The sequence below is a fragment of the Colobus angolensis genome, unplaced genomic scaffold (genome assembly GCF_000951035.1).
Source record: "Colobus angolensis palliatus isolate OR3802 unplaced genomic scaffold, Cang.pa_1.0 Scaffold147, whole genome shotgun sequence".
Lineage (NCBI taxonomy): Eukaryota > Metazoa > Chordata > Mammalia > Primates > Cercopithecidae > Colobus > Colobus angolensis.
Genome location: NW_012114566.1, coordinates 7,377,301 through 7,400,842, shown reverse-complemented (window position 1 = coordinate 7,400,842; position 23,542 = coordinate 7,377,301).

Here is a 23,542-nt window from a genome sequence, read left to right as displayed (position 1 = left end):
GTTTATACATAATTAAAATAGAAAATTTCCAGAATGATGCATAAAAACTGTTAAAAGTAGCTATATTCGGGATATCTGAATTAGGGGAAGGATTTTTATGAATCACTTTATACTATTTTATACTGTTTGAATTTTTTATCATCATCATTTATCCATTTATCACCTTCATAATTTAAATTGTTAATTCATTTAAAGCTATTTTTTCATTTTTAGTTTTTGAAGTTATTAATGTTCACCAACTTCAGGACTTGTCCTTCTTTGGCACATGAAAGATTTCTCATTCTCACTTAACTCTGGTTGGAGCCATGTGACCATTTCTGGCCAATGAGCTATGAGTGGATGTAACATGTCACTTTCAGAATGAGGGTATTAAGACTTTATTTGATATCTCCATGCTCTATCTTTTTGTGCCCCAGCAACCCCCAAAGACATGTAATGCTGTTGATGTGGCTATCAGATAAAACAGCACAATCCCTTAACACAATTTAGGAAATGCTGTATGTTTTCCCACTTAGACTCTTCATTCCTTAAGGGCTGTTCTCTTACTTGTATGTTAAGGGGAGAGCAAACTGCCCTGCACTATCAAAAGGTTCCAGTAAGTATTATTAATGGTAGTATTCATTATTTTCTTTCCTCAGTTGCAGGCATGGAACATTCTTATTTAACTTGCAAACTGTAGTGCATCTTATTGAAATTTTGAGAAAAGGGGCATTGTATTTGCCATCTTTGAAAATAGACAAGAACTTAAAAATAAAAACTAAATAGCCACAGAGCTTTTTTTTTTTTTTTTTTTGGAAATCAGGTGCATTTAGATAGCTTGATAGTTTACTAAACTGCAAACCTCTGTATGTAGCATGCATTAAATAAGCAAGGTTCAAATATCTATTTGTACCAAGAGCTTAGAAAACAGGGACAGCTAAGACTCAGAGCCAGACTGCCAAATCCACAACCTCATTGGAAAGCAATACCCGCAAACAGTAACCAAATGATTAACAGCACTAATGCTACACATATGGTATTGAGGCTGGATGGAGAAGTGAATGACTATCTACTCCTTGTGATGTAGGACACCATCAAAAGAACATGCTGTTCCAGGGGAGTTTGTATCATGTAAGTGATAACTTAAGTTTTGAAATTGGACAATGTCCCAGATAAAGATGTTTAAATTATAACTTTTCCTCTTTTTAACTGAATAGAACAGAGTATTTCTGAGGTATGTTTGAATATATTTTCTCATAAGAAAGATGTACTTCTAGTTAATTTGGCTCTATCTACAGTTAAATATAAGTATTTGTACTGCTGTTTGAATTATTTGATTAATTCTCATTAGGGATTGGTAAATAGTGTTTTAAAATTTTAAACACATGAAATTCAGTCCAAAATCAGATTTATGACAGTGTGGTAATTTAATTGAAAGCCATGGCTACAGCTTACAGAGCTGGAGGTGTGATCGGATTGCATATGGAGCAGTAAATGGTGGAATGATGCTTACACAGCATTTTTGACTCATCATGTTTCACCAGTGAAGGTGGAGGTAGAAAAACTGCAGGTCAAAATCACAAAACAAAATAAGATATAAATTCCTTGAAACCTGATATTTGACATGCATTTCATCCCCAGTCACTCTTTTAATAGAGCCTTCCTCATCAACTGAACTCAGAGTGAAAAACTGCCTCTACCAACACCAAAAAACTTCATATTTTCTGTGAAACACACAAAAACTCAGCAGGTGCAACCTGAAATTTCTTAGGCATAGATAAATTGAATGCCATGTAATCAATACTATGTAACTAATCTTGTGTCCACCTTGTTGGACTACTCTATTTATTCTGAAGTAGTTCTTAATCCTGTAAATATAGATAGTACCACTAAATGTGATCGTCTATGTCAACATTTTCCAACCTCACTGCAAGCACTAGCAAGTCAATATTCTCCTGTTCTCCCACATTCCTATCTCGTCACACTGATGTTACAGCTCAGTTCTTTATTCTTTCCCCCATATAATTCCTTTTCTTGGACTCCTAGGATTTCCAGCAGAAAATATAAATGTTTTCTGGCCATCCATTTAATCTGGATTGTGATTTATGCCTCAAAAACAGGATCTTAATTTTATTGTTCCCTCTCATAAAATGTTTAAAGATTTCTCCAGCTCTTTAAAACATGCACACCCTTCAACCCAGAAGTAGGATATTCATTATACTTCTTGGAAGCCATTCTAAGAAAAAAAAAAATCAAGTGTGAATATGAGGATACTCATTAAAGCATTATTTGCTAGTATGAAACATTGGAAACAAACTAAATATCCAAAAAGATGGAAACACAAGAAAGAATATTATGCAGCCATTAAAACTCTTGTTGTTGGAGATCAATAAAAGATATAAAGCAATATTCACTACATGTTGTTAAATATCAAAAATAGATCAGATTACAAAATATTATATACAGTATGATCCCGAGTGTTTAAACAGATGCACAAAGTAGACCAGAAGAGTGTGTAACAAAACATTAACAGTTGTCATTTCTTGGAATAGGAGTGTAAACTCTTCATTTTATTTTTCACTTGTTTCTAAATTTTCTCATTAGACATCTAATTTAAAATATGTAATGCAAATATATATGCAGAGTTTTACATCTTTCTCCAGGGTTCATTAAGTCTAACCAGTAAGTATAATCATTTCATAAGTAAAATGAAATAACTCATCCAATAATACTCAACCACAGGATAATACGTAAAGAAAAACTGTCTTGAAATACTCAGGGACTCATTCACGTCAGGAAATAAGAATTACTCAAAACCCTGACACTAACACTAAAATGTGTCTACCCTACAACAAGGCAGTCAAATGCTGACACTTCAGCTACAAAAGCCATGTCAGTTCCTGTTGGTTCAGATCCTCTTTGGGCTTGCTGTTCTAGTCAAATTTAACTATTTTCTTTTTTTCCTTTAAAATACTACATATGAATCCTAACCCTTGCAATACCATTTGACTAGGCTGGGATAGGACAGATGATGATACTGAGCCTTACCAAGACAATCAACCCCAGAAATCAGAAGGGAGGAATCTGGCTGCACTTGGAATAGAAGACTTCTTTCCAGGTTTAGTGTTGTTCAGTTCACTGGTTCTCAGACTTTTAAATTTTGTGAATTGACCTATTTCGAGCAAAAAACAAGGAACCTACATGGTGAAAAACTTTACTTTGCTACATTCCATTCTCATCATTATTTTATAAAAGAAACCACATTGTTATATGAAAAAAATAAAGAGCATGATCTCAAAGCAAAATATTCAGCTTCTCAAGAAAAATAATGTGTCAACCACACACTAAAGCATATGTGTAACACTATCCAGCAAAAATGTTACCAGCAAACAGAAGCGACCCAGTGATTCTTCTGCTAGGCTTTCCCCTGCAGGTGAAAGGTGGTTTCATTTTTGAACTGAGGATTATTATAAAATTAAAAACTTATAAAATGAGCCAAAGCACAAAGAACTATTTGTTCCTCCAACCAACATACTCCAAAGAACAATCAAGTGATTGGTTATACAATCATCCATTTTAGATCTTTTGAAAAGGGCAAAAATAGCATCAGAGATCGAGATCTACCTTTCTTAAGAACATTTACTGTGTTCTGTCCATCATTACAGACTTTGGAGTTTTTAGAATGCTAAAAATAGAACTTTTCTCACAGTAAACTCAGTTTCCTAACTGGGCACCAGAATATTCTTAGTCTTGCCGGAATCCTCTAGCCTGGATAAGAGCCAAAGTCAAGATAAACCTATTGTTCTACACATGAACATGAACCCATGAAAAAACAAGGGGCAGGGCAGCAAGTTTGCCTTGAGCATCAATTCAGATACATTTTCCTCCATATGACAAAGAGTGCCAAACAATCATAAAAGATCAAAATCTCAACTCTAAGTATTACTTAAACAGCAGCAAAATCTGCTCCTGTGGGACTGAGAAATCTTTCCTGATTGTCCTCATTACTCCCAAACCCACTGAGATCATTCAAGATTATTTTTTAGCAAAGTCCTGGCATACTTACTATAGCCTATATATGATTAAAACACAAACTAATCACTTGCTTTTGTTTGTTTCAAAATCATGTAGTAGAGTTTGAAGGCAATAAAAATTTTAACAAGAACCAAGGAACAAAAATAAAGGTAAAGTAAAAGTTGATTCCCTGCAGACAGTTGGTTTCAGCTAATGGGCTTTAGGTAGTAGTTACCGCAAGTGTCAACTTTCATAATCATGTTTTCTTCATAGTTTCTTAATCCAAATTCAAAGGTAGTGGTTTCTTCTATGAATATTTTATCAGACGAGAATAAATGCAACATTTTATTTGGATTACACCACTCAGAGAAAAGGGGAAATAGAGAAAGGCCAATAAATCTTAAAGAGTTAATTATTTATACAGAGAAAATTTACTTTCTATGTTGTGACTTGTTTTATTGGTACACTGCAGTTCAATTTAGATTAAGAAGCAGAAAGATTATTGTTTCTCAACGGAGAAGTATCATAAATAAATACAGCAGAGAAATTTTTTTGTATTTATGCTGAACCATTTACAAATATTCAAAATAAAAATGTGTTCCTAAAATTTCTCAAGTTTTAAACTCTTGATATGACATTTAACTACACTTAGCACCAAAAACTTAGTGGTGGTGCTAATCAGGGCAGAGCCCTTATCCACAGGTGATGACAACAGGAGGGTGAGCATCATAATCACCCAATCTGCTAGAAAATTCGTGGGCTTCTAGTTCAGTTTAGTTCACCCACAAAGCTGTACAAAATACATAATCATTCTATGGGAAAGAATGCACTGTCATATAATAGGACACTTGGGTTGCCAAAAGGGTTCTGTGGTAATCTGAACTATGAATCTTTGTCGTTACTTCAAATACTAAAGTTAAAATCTCTGTTATCCTATCAGAAAATAAAATCACAATAAGAAGAAACTTTGGAGGAAAGTTTCACTCCATGGAACAATGTATGTATTTGATAAATATTTATTGAATATTGAATTCAATGGATGGATAGATGGATGGTCAGATGATTTAAGAAGGAGTTATCAAACCTGAAACTACAGATGTCAACCCCATGGCCCTCAGGGAAGTCTCAACTGGATGCGACTCTATTCCAGTTTGTCTTAACACCAAGAAAAGTAACAAAATTATGCCGGACAGTTGCAAAACAATGCCAGTCACAAGAATGTCCCAGATTTCTGGAAGTTCTCTAGGATACAAATATATTTCTCTTGAATTTGAAATCAAACTGGACCTCCAAACACACCAGTTTACTTAACTTTGGCTCTTCCCTGCAATATATCTTGCTATAGACAGACCTAGGAAAGATTTCTCCTATTATCTGCAAACCTCAACCTATCTCTTCAGTTTCTTCTAGAATTGTAAAAAAATAATAGCTACCATCTATTGATCCCTAAATAAGTACCAGTCACTGTAATGGATTTCAGATATATGACCTCATTTGATGCTCATAAAAACCCTCTGCTTTTATTTATTTATTCAGCAAAAATTAAGCACCTTTTATATATTAGACAATGTTCTAATAACTTAGCAATTAATCAGTGGCAAAAACAGACAAAAATTCCTGCCTTCATAAAGCTTACACTTTTGTCAATGTGGGGAAAGGAGTGAACAATAAACATGATATTTATTGATACTACAACTATCCCCAATTTAAAGATGAAGAAATTAATATTCAGAGAATTAGATAACCCTCCAAAGAAGACTTGGACAGTAAGTGGTAGATCTGAGGCTTCAAATCCAGGACTCTCTAGTTCAAAAGCCTGTGTTTAACATCTGTCTCCACTCTTAGAATGGAGCCAAAAGAGTGCTGCATGCTTGGAGTCCAAATCACAAGTGTAAGGCATGGTAGAGATTCACTGGCTATAGGGCAGAGTCTACCAGATGCCAGTCATCTTCAGAGCTGCCGAACAAAGCCAAGCTTCTTGCTATGCTTCCACCTGAGACTCAGGACCTCTAAGTAACATCAAGGTACCACAGCAATCTCCCTGCTATAGAACTTCATGCAGTTCCAGTACACCCCAATCCAAGAACATGGTGGAATTGTACTTCCTGGCTCTCCTCAGTTATACAGGAATATGTGAGCAGTTCTGTGTAATGTGTTGTAAATATGAGCTGTGCCACTTATAGGGTGGCCCATATAATTTCTAGTTCAGACCCTCTCAGAACTCTCTTTTTTCCTCTTGTAGGAAGCCTGAAAATGTTCAAGATGATTATGGGATCCTGAGTGATTACAATGAGCAGAACGCCTCTGCTGATCTATGACTGGCAAGGAGCATAAGTGACAACAAAACCTTGTTTTCTTCTTTTTTTTTTTTTTTTTTTCTTTTTTGAGACAGATTCTTGCTCTGTCACCCAGGCTGGAGGGCAGTGGCATGATCTCAGCTCACTGCAACCTCTGTCTCCCAGGTTCAAGGGATTCTTCTGCCTCAGCCTCCGAGTAGCTGGGACTACAGCCGTGCCACCACGCCCATCTAATTTTTGTTTTTAGTAGAGACAGGGTTGCACCATACTGAGCAGGCTAACTCTCGAACTCCTAACCTCGTGATCTGCCCGCCTCGGCCTCCCAAAGTGCTGGGATTACAGGTGTGAGTCACCACACCCAGCCAACCTTGTAATTTAACACATGAGAACTGTGAAGGTTTTTGCTAAACAGCACAGCATAGCTGATCCGTCTTTTACTGGGACACAAGAAATCCCTAGTTTTTTTTTTTTTTTTTTTTTTCTTAATCGTAATGATGTTGCAGTAAAGGTAAACTAAATAAAATTGTGAAGCCCACAGTCTGGGAAGTAACCATATGGTGTCTGGTAGAAAATATATTAGAAAGCGAAGAGAAAATACATATAGAGGGTTTTGAGAAAAAGAAAAAAGCATGAAAAATATGTATCTTAAAAACACTAGTGGGCAAAAAAGAAGTGTATGCGATCAAAAAAAATGATGGACTTCTCTGCCTCATGATCAGGAATTATCACCATGCACAATCTTAAAAGAAAAAAGTATAAATTTCAATATTTCATCTATTAACATATTTTTTCTTGACACTTTTTCTCATCAGTTCACCTCTTCCCTAATTTAAAAAACCTCTGCAAAGACATGTCTGCCATGTGCCTGAATGTCAAAATATTTGAATAAAATTGAAAAGTTGACACTGAAATCCGATATGACTTCTTCAACATATAAAGTCTGAGGGAGATGGCCCCAAGAACACCAGGCACCACCTGCACTTACATCGTCGAAATGAAAAAGTGAAAAAGGAACAAATGTGGTCTCATTACTTTCCATAAAGGGAAAGCTCTTTACCACAACAATGTCTATTATACCAGATTATCAAACACAGAATCACATTGTAACTTCTGGAAACTAAGGAATATGTATACATAGAACAGAGCCAAAAGAACTCCAGACAGGCGTGCCTTCACCCTCAGGTGAAGGTCACTGACTCAGGGACTCATGTGTTACAGAAAATGTTGGGAAAACTGAATTATAGGGACAAAAGAAACTTGCCATGTTAAGGTTTTCTAAACTGAAATTATTCTTACTTGTTTTGATTTACTTTTCTTACAATGCTTAATTCTCATATTTTTTAAGTAAGTTGCATTTATGCCTTTATTAAACGTGGGCCTTTTGATATAAGAAGTCAGTTTGGCAGAAATGCATTGATACCTATTTGATGATGTTCGTTCAACTATTTTCATGATTCCAAATAGGGGGAGGATTCTATAATAGCCCCTGGTTTATAAAAAATCCTAGGTTTACATCCATGTATGAGAATGAGCAAAAGTACCTAAAACCTACTATTTTCACGATCCATGGGAGAACTGTTTTATAGGTATCAACAAGTCACAGGTGTCATTTAAAATCTTTAAACTGTCATCTAATTACGTATGATGTGGCCAATGCGTGCTTGCAGTGATTGTCCCCACAGAATTGGTGCTGACAGTAAAATACAGACTGATATTGATCAGCCAAAAAAGAGAGACTGGGCTAATTTGTGGAGTTATGGAAACCCAAATTCACCCAAAATTGTTCCCATTACCATAATCCATTTGAATCGAATCAGTGTTTTTCTATACAAGTTCCTTAAAGTTTGTGAGTAAATAGGACCCTTCCCACAATTCATATGTCCTTATGCACACTTTTCCAATTAGCAAGAAGCAAGAATTAGCATATCAACCACAAAATACTCATACATATACTTCATAGACGTTAAGTGCTCATAAAGCTGACTATTCTATAAAAGTAATCCATGTACTTGGAATCATTAAATTTCACCTTCTGGATACATAATGTAGTACTTATGGCATGCTCTGCAGATAGATCTTGGCTAAGTACTTGTGTCATGCTCTGCAAATAATTTTTGGCTAAAATAAAAGATCAATCAAACATCTCTCTCCACAACACTTAGTCTAGTTCTTTGGACCAAAAATTAACTTGGTGAAGCTTGTATACTTCTAGCTAGATGGCCCAGTCATTCTCACTCTTTCGTGCTGCTACAGAATATACTTTTGATCTTGGACAGTTCTCTGCACTGTTTCTGTAATAGTCCCAGCACCAATATAGTGACTGTCTCATGTTATACAGTTGATATATATTTAATATATCTCACATACATTATTTGATATATACTTCACATTTGATACATATTTCTTAGAATTGTATGCCATGCATTAGAGAGAAACCAATGGAAGGCAGAAGGTAAAGAGGCATGTTTACTGTACCTCTAGTATGCGGGAGGCCCTCTGAACACTTCATACGTTATCTTGACACAGCTCTGTGGGTCTCATGTTCATTATACAGAAGAGGAAACCAGAGCTCAGAGTGTTTAGTAACTTATGCAAAGTTGCCAAATTGTTAAATGATAGATGCAGCTTTAAACTCAGGTGTATCTGGCTCTGAAGTCTGTGATCTTCCCAACACACAATATGGTTCAATCTCACTTGTCTCTACGCATCAAAACCAGTTTTCCTTTTGCCAAACCCCTGGCTATTGCCCAGCCAGTAGTGCAATAGGCCCATTGACAGTATACATACTTTCACATCAGGTTTTTCCCCCTAATTGGATATCCTTCTTCCTCACAACTATGCAAACATTATTGTCCCTTCAAAAGCCATTTTCTACAGTAAGTCTCACTTCCCCACCAGCCCTTTCCTTTCTCAATGTGAATTGCACAATTTGGTTTCTGTGAGTGTAAGTTAGTTTGGGGTATGTCCTTTCTTGTACTGCTTTCTGACTGGAGTATTATTTCAATCTCAGTCACATTATAAACTCTTTTATTTTAGTTTTCCTTGAATTTCCCAGTCCTCCTCCTCCTCAGTGTTGACAGGTAATAAGTATAGCACAAAGGCTACCTTGCTATTGAAAATGCTATCATTTGACTATTTCATAATAAGCTGAGAGAAAATGTCAGGTGCTGATAATTGCAATGGACTGGGAGTGAGGAGACCACAGTTGACATTTTATGCCATAAACTATTAGTGCTATTTTGGGTAAGTAACAGAACTTCCTTACATCTCACTCTCCTCACCTGTAAAAGAAAGGGCTCAGACTAGATGATACATAAACAGAATGCTTATCCTTATTTATTTTAAATTGCATTCCTGACAAAAAGAAATTATAATTGTAGTCATGCACTTTTCTAGCCAGGTTTACCAAAGTTTCCCCATTCAGAAACAACTCTCCCCTCTGCGTCTTCCACTTCATTGATAAGGTCTAGTAGATGTATTATATAAAACATAGACATTAACAGGAAGCTCTTTTCAAATTATAGCCAGTTTTCCAAACCAAACTGCCAACCTTCTACCCTCATACATTTAACATATGTGCTTCTGTAAAGGTGATTTATTAGTGAAAATCATGTTCCCTATTATGAAACTCAGACTACCACCTGTGCATAACATTCCAGGAGTAAAATAACATGTTTACATGTAAAACTTAGGCCAGTTACTTTCATCTCACCAACTATCCTGTCTTTCCTTTTCCTTCTTGATTTGTTTGTTTGTTTTGGGACAGGGTCTTGCTCCATCTGCAATGCAGTGGTACTATCATGGCTCACTGCAGACTTGATCTCCTGGGCTCCTGGGTGATCCTCCCACCTCAGCCTGCTAGGTAGCTGGGACTACAGGCACAAACCATCATGCCCAGCCAATTTCTCCACCCCTCCGCCCCCCACCCAAGATGGAGTCTTGCCCTGTCTGCCCAGGCTGGAGTGCAGTGGTGTGATCATGGCTCACTGCAACCTCTGCCTCCCGGGTTCAAGCAGTTTTCCTGCCTCAGCCTCCCATGTACGTGGGATTACAGCCTCCTGCCACCATATCCAGCTGATTTTTATACTTTTAGTAGAGACAGGGTTTCACCATGTTAGCCAGGCTACTCTCGAACTCCTGACCTCGTGATCCTCCCGCTTTGGCCTCCCAAAGTGCTGGGCCAGCTAATTTTTTATAGAAACAGGGTTTCACCATGTTGCCCAGGCTGGTCTTGAATTCCTGGGCTCAAGCGACCCACTCTCCTCAGCTTCCCAGAGTGCTGGAATTACAGGAGTGAGCTCCCGTGCCCAGCCAAATTCACATTTTTTAAGTGAAGGCTTTTATCAGGTTTATTATTAATCTAGGAAATGTATACATTAATGGAAGGCTGCATGTCACAAGAAAAACTCAAAAAGCAGCATAACAATAACTGTGAGAAATACAACAATTACAATGGCATACAGCATTCATTACAAACCATATTTTTCTTTCATACTGCTTTCCTTAATTCATTGCTTCATTTTCTCATCCATTCATCCATTCAATATGAGTTACTGAACATCTACTATGAATCAGCTACTAAGCCAGCTGCTTAGTTCCAATTTTGTCAAATTAGATGAAGTGCAGTAAACTATTTTGTTTCTAGAACATACTATATAAAAGGTAAAAAAAAAAAAAGAAGCAGCTCAAAGAAAATGTAAGTATGGAGAGAAAGCAGAAAAACCCTATATTTAACTTGAGAAAAGTCCCCCAAAAGTGAAAGGGAAAAAAAAAGAAAACTACTAAGAGCAGGGAAAATGTGAACTTCATCCACACATGAGAAAATAATGGTTCGTAATAATGATAAAGTTACAGCCTCAGAAATGACTGAAAAATATTCCATATCACCTTTACTCTTATACTCTTATTTGAAGGAAAGAACCGTAACTGTTAAGTTAGTTATATCTTTTTTCTAGGGGCAAAGAGTAAATTTTCCAATACAGTAGCCATTTTCCCATTCAACTTTATGTTAACTATCAACCAAATCCAACCCACTAGATTTGTGTTTTTGCTATGTTACATCTATGCCCCACCTAATATGGACGTATCTTGGTACAAACGTACTTTCCAAATCATAATTAATCATTAATAGGTACTCTACTGAGAAATAATTACCTTTCTTAATAGGCTCAATTAACCTAGTATTTTTTCTTCAGTGAGCCGAACAGTATTGGAGATCTTGGCAACACTGGGCTAAAACTGTATACATTACATCATGAAAATTAATGTCTCAAGTAAGCAAATGTTTTATTTCTTCTCTTTGCTGTGACACTTTGTCTTCTGGTCTTTCACATTTTCAAATACTTAGATAAAAATAAAGGAGAATGGAAACAAAAGCTCTAAAACCCGAAACAAGATTTCTCAGAAAATAAGTGCCCAGAAAAATTGACTTAAATGATACACTGGGGCCTCAAACATGTCTAGAAAAAAAGAAACAAAGGCGATCTTAGAGTTTCTTGTAAATGTGTAGATTTATCTTACTCAGATTACTTAAGAGTAGTTGTTGGTTTTATCTTTCTGTATTTGAACTTAACAAAGCTAATGGCAACTCATTTGCTTTGAATGGCTCCTATACATCAAGCATTCTACAGGGCACTTTACATAATTTAGCTAACTTCCTCTTTACAGCCATCCCACAGCATGCATAATGTTATTGTTTCATTTTTCAGATGAGGAGAAAGCTCAGAGAGGTTAAGTGATTTGCACTAGGTTGCCCAGCTAGTACATGCTGGAACTACAACTGGGATCTGAGCAGTATGCTCAACTCCCAGACTTGTGCTTGCTCACTGTGCTCAGATCTCTTTTCCATGCCATACAACTGGCTAATTGCCTCACTTGGTAAGAGCATGATGCTGGAGAAACCAGGACTATATATATATGTTAGATCTCGTTTAGGTTAGTTTGCTTAATAAGAAGAATTCTGCTACCAATGTGTTCCTTTGGTCACTTAATGAACCAGTGGCTCAATACAAAATTTCATCACTGTTGACCAAACACTTCAAGGTGAATTCAGGACAAATGGTGCCCTCTGTTCTCACACAGGAGGGATAAAAATATTGGTAAAAATAGTGTGCATTCCTATGAGGGTTGTTTGCTGGGACAGAGTAACTTTTCATTATTTTTACGTTTAGCTTGATGAGAAATACAATCATCAACTTGCTAGAATCCAAGCAGCAGCAAGCTAATAATCATATGACTGGGTCCCCTCTCTAGGACTCTTATTATGTGAAGTAAAGTTCTTTTTTGTGACTTCCACAAAGTAGATTTTTTAAAGGAGGCACCATTCTATCAAATTATGTAAATAATTTAAAACTTCCTCTTATGCATCCCTCCCTGCTCTTTGTAAGTCACCCAACGATTTGCAAAAATAACCATGGGAAATGTTTTGGGTGGGCTTTTGAAGATATTTTTAGCTAAACTGGTGGAGGTTTAAAATACAAGCATGCGAGTGTCTGCCATTTAGAGAAATCACCTGCTCACACAGTTCTGTGGAGAAGTGGAATGTTTTAATGTGTGTCATTCAGTACAACATGTGGACTGCATTAAGGCAGGTTATAGCAGGTCATGCCACGTGACACAGCTGAGCCACATATAATCGCAAGCAATACAACTTGCTCAATGCAACATAAATTTAAACAGGAGTAGGTTTTTCACCCTCAAAAAGAGGCAACAGCTGCTGTAGATAACAAAATGCCCACACTACCCCACACTGAGAGGGGGTTTGTGCTTTGACATGATCTGAATTATATGTAGGTAGTTCAGTACATCTATATTTAGGGGCATCTCTAAATATGAACAATGGGTGTTTTGGTGCATAGAATACATTCTCTAAGTGGCGCAAACCTCATGTTTTTTTAATAGTGCATTTTGTAATTTTCTCACTAGTGAATAAGAAGCATTTTAAAATATAGCCTTAAAAATTAGACAGTAGAGACAATTTTTGGCTTAGATAAACTGGCTTCTGAGCCAGTGGGCCAAATATTTAGTGTTCTTATTTAGACAAAAGATAAAATACTCTGCAAGTACAGCACTGAGAAGGCCCAGAAGAACGAAAACACCATTGAATTATTGTAAAACAAGAAATCAGAGAAAGTAGAGAAATGTGCTGCTAAAATCAACAATGGTTAATTTCCAAGAAAAGTCAGTACATGTGGCATCACTGGCAAGCACAACAGTCCTGAAAACTTTAAGATGTTTGTTGGGTTGTTTTGCTTACTCCTTCTTCCTTGAAATAGGGTGTCACATTGTAACTTGAATTATCTTGACTTTGGATCCACTGCTGACATTTAGATCTAGTTTCTCATTAAAGCCTCAGAAGTGTTCCAGGAGTAGGCAAAGAACAAGTCTCTTCAGATAACCCCACCCAGCTCTGGTCACTCCCACCACGACAGCACAAACCCGCCCAGGCAATGCTTACATATCCATCTCTGCACAGCTATAATTAACCACGTGCTAGCTCATAAATCTATTTGAAGTGCAAATGTCATATGATAAGAACATGGGAATATTTTTACAATGTCTCTTTTGTATTCATCAATAAATATGAATCTGTTCCATCGAACTCAAATTTGGACAGTATAAAAACAAACGAAGCATCTAATTAAAGAGGAGAAATTTAAGCTTCAGAAGTCATTTTGGGGCTAGAGAAAGTGTAAGAAAGCTCAATTCTGTAGGGCAAAACAAGTGTGTCTTAGAAATGAATTACATGTATTGACTGCTTACTATGTGTGAAGCACATTACCTGCCTGACCTAATGTGATCCGTGAGAAAACTATAACAAAAACAGAAAAGCTTACAGGGGTTAAGAAATTTGGCTGAATTTACAGTAGCCAGTGTGTGGCAGAACAAGAATTCAAAGCTAGATCTCACTGGTAACAGAGCCACCATCTTTCACCCAAATACCTATCCTTTAAACTGGTTTCACCTAACCTCACCCACATTGAGTACAGGCTAAACATATTTTCCCTGGCACTCATATTTGGTCCACTGGTTCTTTTTTGTCAACCTATGATATCTCCACAAATAAACTGAAAACTTCTTATGGACAAAGGCTTTATAAATTATTTCTTTCTAACCTTCACATGACTACCTATATGTTTGATACCAAGTAGATACACAATATTTGCTGAATTTAAATGTGTTCTCATCCACGGCTACATAATCGTTAGCCCTATCTTCTCCACTCAGCTCTGACAATAGCAGAAAACAGGACTAGGCTTGCAAAATACCTGAGTTTTGCATCCAGCTTTGCCTCACTTTGGTTGTGTGACATTGTGAAATTCATTAGCTTATTCTTTCAATTTCCTTATTTGTAAAATTGACATACATAAAATCTATTTCATAAAGATAAAATAGTGTCATATTTTCCTGCAGATCTTTTCATACTCTATAAAGAAGGCAGGAAAGTTTAACTGACAAAACTCCTAAGTATCTGCTATGGATATCAGTGAAATTTTCCTAGAGGTAGGTATCATTCAGTCATTCACAGGACATCTCTTTTGTGTAGGCATTCTTCTGGGGAATGACCAGACAGTGGTAAGCAAAAACAGACTCAGTCTCCGCTCTTACCGGGATTCATGATCTACTGGAAGCCCACATGTTACAGCTGTAATCATTTTATCTTAAAACCTTTTTTTAAAATATACCTACAATTTCCATTTTTATTAGTGGAACTTTCAAGAGTCAATTTACTATCCATTAGACCTGTGATCCTAATAACTGAAATTTCTTACAAAGTAACAAAAGTTATACATGACACTAGAAGTAGAGCTACCCACACATTTCTGAAATATTACTGTTTATGAGTAGAACACTCAGGAATTACAGGGACTGTCATAAAATCATAGATTTTTTTCAGTGTGAAAGTGTTGTGTTCAAAGTCTCCCAGTATAAGTGTAATACCGCAATTCAGGTCCTAATTCAATAAGATAAACTATCAGACCAACGTGGTAATATGTCTTCAGTCATCACCACTGTACTATTTGAGATAAGATGAAAACAAAAAGAAACATTTCAACACTCACATATTGATATTTGATATCATATTAAATATTCTGGAAGACTAAATTCTCAACATAAAATATTACATGACATTTTATGATCACTACTGGCAGAATTCATTACACAAAAGATGACAGTTATACCAATAGGTCACTTAAACCTGGTGTCATCTCTGAAAATGTGTTCCTGTTAAAATACATTTCCAGTCTGTAGGATTACACTTTTATTTACTTTTATTTCTCACAAAAAGATGTGATGTGTTTAATGTTAATAATTCCATAACAACCAATTAACAGAAATGTGAAGAACAGATTTTTCGTAAGAAAGGAGTTGTTGGCAATAGATTTCAACAAATTCCTCGGCTGGCTAAAGATACATCATGCTGGGCAATGGAGTAGGTAAAACCTTTCCATGGCAAACTTTCAAGGACTCATCGTTTATGGCCGCACTCCTTGTCCTCTCTTGTCTTCTTTTAAAATGCCAGTCGTGTATGGATGAGGCACGTGTTTCTTCTGCCAGTGCCTGCTCAAGCAGACAGTTTACTAATTTGTAGCTCAGTAAACCTTTCACTGCACTGAGCACCTTGAGGTTAGCACATCTCTAATCATTATTTGATAACAGAAATCTGCAAGCATCACATCCCTGGTAACAAGAACACTGTATCTTAGCAACCAGCCTTGATATTCAAACAATTTCATTAAAGCGTAGCACCTCTTAGCAGGTGGGTGAGTGCGGGTGTTGATAAACATTTATAACATGATCAGCCATTGTGTTTGCCAACACTATAATCAGCATGACAAATTTATGAATTTGTTTACAAGCTCCTAGATAGCCAATCTATGTAGGTAAACTACATTTCAGACTGGTTAGGAGATCCAAATACCAGATCCTTATTTTAAATTGAGAGTTTCTTTAGAAATCTATCAATTTAAAACACTGCCACCCTGCTCTCAGTACAGAGACATCATATTTCCATTGTGGTCTAATCTTCAAATAGTAGACTTGATTTTAAATGCTTCAGGAGCAAAATCTGAGTGGGAACTTCAGCTGCATTGAGATTCATAAGGATCACATTATAAGGTTGAATTTTTTTCTTCTTCAGATGGATACAGCCAGTTGATATGCCTTTCATGCCCACTGATCTATTGCATTGATGACTTAAAGGAAATAAATGTAATAAAACTCCCATTTCTAAAAAGAAGAAAATTTTTCAGTAAATAATTTACTACAAATTTTAAAATGTAGTATAAATGTGTTTTATAGACATTCATTTTTAGGTATTATTGATCTGTCACCATTGTGAATTGGCCCAGACATGAACAGCCTTTTCTCATCTATTTACTTCAATCTAATACTTACCTATAGTGTTTATAAATTTGTCTGGAATTTAACATTTCACCTGAGAGTTTAATCTTTTTCCTAGCAAATGATCAGGAATATATGCATATTTTTTAAACCCCCACCAACTCCATGTTCTTCAGAATTGAAAAGTCTTCCAAACTGGAAAGTACTAACAGGGTACATCTCTTCCTTAATTATATAACACAGTTTCTAATATGACTATAAGGTACCAAACCTGTGATTGTTCAAGTGTTACCAAGTATAAAAGTTCACTGAGGCATGCACTGGCAAATAGGTAGAAGACAAACAAGGACTTTTATACTTTCTGAAGTTTGAACCTTGAACCTACAGCACACGGTAACAACAGGGCCCCTGGGCTCCTCATCCCTGAACAAGCTATTAATCTACCTGAAATAGGTGAACCTCAGTGAAGCATTATCAAATAGGTAACAAGCTTCCTTTCAAATTAAAACCAGCCATGATGAAAAACAAGTTTGTTGACCTAGCTTGTTCACCATGAACCATGACACGTCAGTTAATAACTACCACCTGGGCAACTCCAAGCTTCAGCAACTAGCATTGCAATGTTAGAAAGATTCAGAGACAACAATATAAAATACAGTCTGAAAGACCAACTGCTCTATATGCAAATAGTGTTGGGGAAAAAAAATCTTCAGGGAGAAAGTAAAACACTTCAAAAGTTGTAGTCAGAAAAAGGATCATGATCTGTGGGTACCCTAAAGCAAAGACAACAAAAATACTCTGCATTTGTGTGTATGATTCCAGGTGGAGTGAGGGACAGGACAAGGAGATGTGAGCGGGAGACTGGGGCAGTATTTGCCATATGCTACATATTAGGTTAACTGTTATACTTACAGTAATTATTCTTTCTGGTTTCCTGAAGCTTCCCAATACCTATTTCTTGTATTTTGACCACATGTATGGAAACTCTTTCTGTCTGAAGGAGAAAATAATTCTGTTTCTGAGGTGGGGTGGGGAGAAGGGTGCAATACCTGAAACAGGGACACAGTTGGAACTGGTATTTACATTTTGGGAAAGTCTTTAAACCTCTAGATCTAGGCAAGCACTATTAACTTGTCAGTTACTTATTAATATCAGCTCATTATTGTAATCTAACTTTTAAAAAATTAGTCCCTTCTCATAAGAATTTTAAACTTTGTTTTCTATGTGAAGTTTGGGGCAAGAACCAGTATGTTTGTGAATGTGTAAGACTGTGTGTGTGTGTGTGTGTGTGTGTGTGTGTGTGTGTGTGACAGAGAGAGAGAGAGAATGTTATTAGTTTATTTTTTACTTACTGAAGTGGGTAATGCTACATCCTATTTCTATGAGAGAGCTATCAAAATTCACTGCTTCAGTGTTTGATGGGCTACTTCCTAAACTGTTGAACTGTGGTCATTAGAATGCTGGATTTCTAAAAATATATAATAGACCATAACTAATGCAACTGTTGCAGAAGTAAGAAAGATTTCTTCTGTACTATTTTGCCTTCTGAGCTGTGTTTGTACATTATGGATTATCTTCCAGTTAAACAAAGAAAAAAATGTAAATAAATAAACACCTCTTTCCACGATACCAACAGCTCACAAAGGTTCTTTAGAGCAGCCTCCCCTCGTCTGAGCTCGACAGATAAAGAAAGGCCTGATGCACATCTCAGAGACCCACCTCAGAGAGGCAGCTACTGTTAGAGTCAGGCACTAGCAGCAAGACCAAATCTTGAGTTTTATGTGACCAGTACCAGGTAGTACAGACTCTATTTACAGAATTCATGGGACTTGACTACAAATAATTTTTACTCAGGCTACTCACACCTAAAGTTTCTGCCAAAATATTCTGAAGGGAAAAAATAGTTTACATCACTGGTGATGTAAAACTTTAGCTATAGTCTGCGAAAGAAAACAGGTAAGAACTGTCACCAGCATAAACCAATGCTGTTGTGATTCTGCACAAGAAGCCGCCTCTCCAACAAGCCCTTGGGTGGTTTCCTGCTAGAAAACTGTAAGTATTGAAAATTCCACAGAGTCTACAGGGCTTGCTATTTGCGTAGTACTTTTCATCTGAAGGTATCAAGGTGCAGGATAAATATTAACTCACAAATCCTGTCAGGTTTGCTGATGTGTGGAGTTTGAAAACTCCAACTTTGCTTCAGAATTCCTCCCTAATTCCATTTTACTCCATTCCCAGGATAAGAATAAGATTTACTTTTCCACAAAAGTTTGAATATAAATAGAAAACTGAAACACTCATGGAACTGAAACTTCTAACCCTCTATCTTTCACTCATAATCTATTCTATTCTTTAGACTAAAAAAAAATAAAAACACATTAATGCTTGATTTATCTGGCAGCATCAAAAAAAGATCTATTTCTTTAAAAAATAAACCCTCTATCACATTTTAAAAATAATTTGTATAGAAATGTTTTAAGACTATATAGTAAATGTCCTAGTTCCCAAAATAGGAATAAATCATAGACAAGTTTAGCCTGTCGTAATTATTCTAGACCACTATTATGGCCATTAATGATTGAACTGTATTGTAATATAACCCTGATATATAGCCAGCCATTTGCCTCCAGAGCAAATACTTAAGATTACAACTTCTTTTTCCATTTTTGTGTCTTTTTGTAGGCTTTTCAAAAAATCTTCTCCCTTTCCAGAAGCTGCCATGTTACTCATAAAGCAAGCTATTCTAAAAGCAATCTTTATTCTCTTTCAACTTGTTGCTTCTAAGATAATGTTAGCCAGGAAACCAGATACTCAAGCTAGAAAACTAAACTTTTAATGAGTGAAGGTCTACGGTTGCTGTCAATGAATGAGTTACGTAAGTCTATTACATGCATGAGACATATGCATTGTAGCTGCTTCCTTATTTAAGACAATCTTCTGATTATATTTGATCCACATCCCAGGATAATAAGCTGTTAGCATATGAAAAATACACAGGTAATAGGAAAATCTATATCTCTATCATGGTCATTTGAAATAATTAGCTGGTGGGGGGGGCTGGTCATAGAATAATATATTTAAGGTAAATTTAAGGATATGACACTCAGGAAAAAGGTAGTAGTGCTGCTGGATTTTTTTATCTTTATCTGTGCAATGCTTGTTTGTTTGTTTGTTTTTCCAGAAGGGAATCATTCTAAAATCTTAATTTCCACCTGGATTTTCTCTATAGTCATTCATCATTAGAGACGCAAGATCAGACCAAAAAATGCTGTTGTTTCACAAGTTTTATTTGGTTTGCTTTTCCAAATTAAGTTGTCCCTATATTAGCAACCAGTACAATCAAGCTGGGGCTACAGAGAATCAAGTGAAACAGAAACTACAATGCAAGAAAAGATGCTAAATCAGAGTGATAAGTTCCTACTGATATCTAAGGATATGTGCAACACAATAGGAAAAACGGATGAAAATCTTGTAGAGAGAAAAGCCTTGTGCATAATATTCACAACTGAGTACCTGAAATAAACAATATAGGCAACACTGGTTGGCAAGTCACAGCTTGTGCCAGGATGAATAACAGTGCAATCAATGTTCCTGCGGCTACCTATTGCTGATCAGGGAGAGCACCTGGATCTCACTAAATACCTTCCCTGCAGTAAAATCCTTAAGAGGTTTCTCAGAGAGGTACCAATTAGGCTTCATCGTGAACACTTTCTTTTAATAAAACCAGAATTTGCCAAAACCAAACATGTTCTTTGAATTTACAAAACAAATTTTTACTCTTACAAAGCACCCGTTTCTCCCAAGTACCTCAATAGTTCCCAAAGGAAAATAAGAATCACCTGGAGGGTTGGCGGGGTTATGGGGTAGACTTTAGATCATGGATTATACTTTACAGTTATTCCTATGCTGCATCACATAATCCTTAAGATTGCAAATGAGTTTATGGTCAAGAAACATATAAAATAATATTATGTAACTTTTCACACATAGGCCTCTAGACCATTAGTATAAGACAACCATGACCCAATCAGAACTAAAACCTTACAGACTTAATGACACTGTTGTAAACTAAACCACCAGGTAAGTCACTACCTAAATGGTTGGCATTCATGGGTGAGGTCTCCCGGGTGCTTGTTAGAAATCCAGGATCTTGGAGCCCACCCCAGACCTCCTCCTGACTTAATATCTGCATTTTAACAAGATCCCCAGATCAGTCTTATGAATATTAAAATTCGAGAAGCACTGAACTTAGAAAAAAGGAAGGAAGGGAGGGAAGGAGTGAAGGAGAAGGGAAGGAAGGAAGGAAGAAAATATAGAGTGTTTTTTCCTGCACTCTTCTAAGAGCTTATATGCATTTATGCAATTAACCCCCACAATAAATTCAACGAGGTAGGTATAAAGACCACAAGTGTAAACATATGAATTAAAACCTAGTTTCTCTAATACATGAAGATGTTTAAATGGTATTTATGAGTGGAAATTGTTTTCCTTTTTGACACTCCCTAGTAGGCCCTAGTGGTTCTTTAGGAAATCTCTGTGGGCAGCCATGGTAACTTTGGTCTGTAACCTCTTTTTATAACCTTCTATTCTTGGCAAAGAAGCAGTTGACACAGAAATCAAGCCAGATGTTCATCCTGGAATTATGGCATGGGGTGGGGGGTAGGGGAGAAGGTGAAGGAGTATCTTTTGAGGAGACTGGAGCTCTACCAAGAGCAGACAAATTTTCCACCTCAGCTTTTCTTTCCTCCCAAAGTATGTCTTACCTTAAATTTGGGAACATCCTAAGGAAAAGCTAATATTATATATATTCCTTGCATTACTAAGCATATTGAATAACTAGAAGGGGAGATGTTTTGTTCTGTTATTCTTGGTAATGGTCTAAGATTAAAATGATTTTACTAACAAAATAAAAATAACCTTTGTGACTCCATCATGAGAGAGCTAGCAAGAGGCGGGAGGAAAGAGAGTGGGAGGGAGGAAGGAAAACGGGGTGAGAGGGAGGCAGAAAAGAAGGAAAAAAAGAGAAAATTTCAAATCGGATGGACTTTAAAATCCTTACTTTGTAAAATTGTAAAAAACCATCACCTTTTAGGAGTCAATGAAAGAAAAAAAATCTGCTTTGCTTATTGTTTCTATGTTCATCTAGACCACAGAATATTGCATATCCTGTGATAGGACAGAATTCTAATAAAACTGAAATAGTCCCTTGGACACAGACCTCGCTTGTAGTTCGTTTTCTTTTGACATAAGTCATATGCTATGGAATGTATTCAGTTAAAACAACGACGAGGATCTGTTCTGTAATCCCACTGCGTAATACTAACAGAAAGTATATTTTGTTCCCTAGAATATAAATACTAAAAGTCCCTCCATTATTAGAACTGACACTATAGATATGATGTATTTTTATTTTTTTTTTTTTTTTTACCACTTACTTCAATAACACTGAGATTCATTTTAGAATGCCTGAGAGGACTGTCAGAGTACTTTGATTGATAAATTACAAAAGGTACAAACAATCTGCAATTTTCTCAATTATCCTCAAGTTACCATTTATAAACATTTTATCTATTGCTATAAAGCAACCATGGGATATGTGTAGAAAGATTCAACAAATGGCTTACATTGTTATGTCTTATGGTAATCTTCACATTAAGAGAATATTCTTTATATCATTGTAATTCCTAAATTTGAAGCAGGAAACCTCCATTGTGATTTCCATTTTGTGCCCATTCTAAGTTTCACATTAAATTCTAAGCATCAACCATGATTACTGTTGACATCTTTGTATCAATGAATCTCTGAGATTGTATGCAAAGCCCTGACAACTTCACCCAGGGTGTCATCAAATTAGGCAAGCCCGGTTTTCCTCTGTGTTTACTAACTGAAGCACACAGTCTCTGAACTTACAAGTACATGGCTGGCTAGGCAGTCATGCCCAGTTTTCACAATTTATTACTCCTTTTAATGGCTCCCTTTTCATCCCAAAGAAATACTCTGTCTCTTAATTTCACATGAATATCCTTTACCTGGAAACGTGGAAGAAAAACGGTAACACTTGTTTCAAATTAATTTCTTACTTTTCCCTCAGTGAAGTGTATCTAAAGAAGCAAAACTTATTGAATCAAGTTTAATGACATAATAAATTCTTCCTTTCTGACAATGCTATGGCTTAATTCACTAGTGCACTTTAAGCTTTTGCCTTTAGCGTCTGATGGGTCATTAGTCTGTATGTAATCCAGCAATCGGACTCCTTGGAGTCTAAACTCAATCAGCAAGCACCAAATCAGTAGTTTCTGAAATATGACTGGTAGGTCAAGTGTCCTCAAAAAGAGTGCCTGGGGCATCCCAGATGGAGAATAGGGCACGACAAGCAACAAACTAGGACAGAATTTGATGCCGGCATTCACTGAAGACTTCATTCATTCTAACTCACTAAACAACTATTCTTCAAATGATTTGACCTCCACTTTTGATGTTTTCTAGCAATAGGTCATGCAATAAAATTGGTTGGTATGTGCCAATAGCTTTAACACACATGTCATCAAGCTGAACATATTCTAATCACATTTTTGCCCCAAGAATCTTTGCCTAATATCGGGAAAATGCGCCATGGAATTGCTATCAGTCATCCTAGACCAAAACAGGCTAATTACTACACATTAATCCCACATATGAAATGTGCTCTCTGCTGGGTCAAACTTGTCTTCTTTCTTTGACAGCATCTTCTATGGCTGAAAAACACAAATGAGATACTACTAATATGTTCCCTGGATTTCACATAAGATTCAGGAAAACTATTTCTATTCTATCTTCAGTGGCTAAAATAGCCAACCTATCCAATCTACTCAGTTCTGCTATAGTGCTTCATTCATTCATTCATTTATTCATTCAGATGATTCTAGATA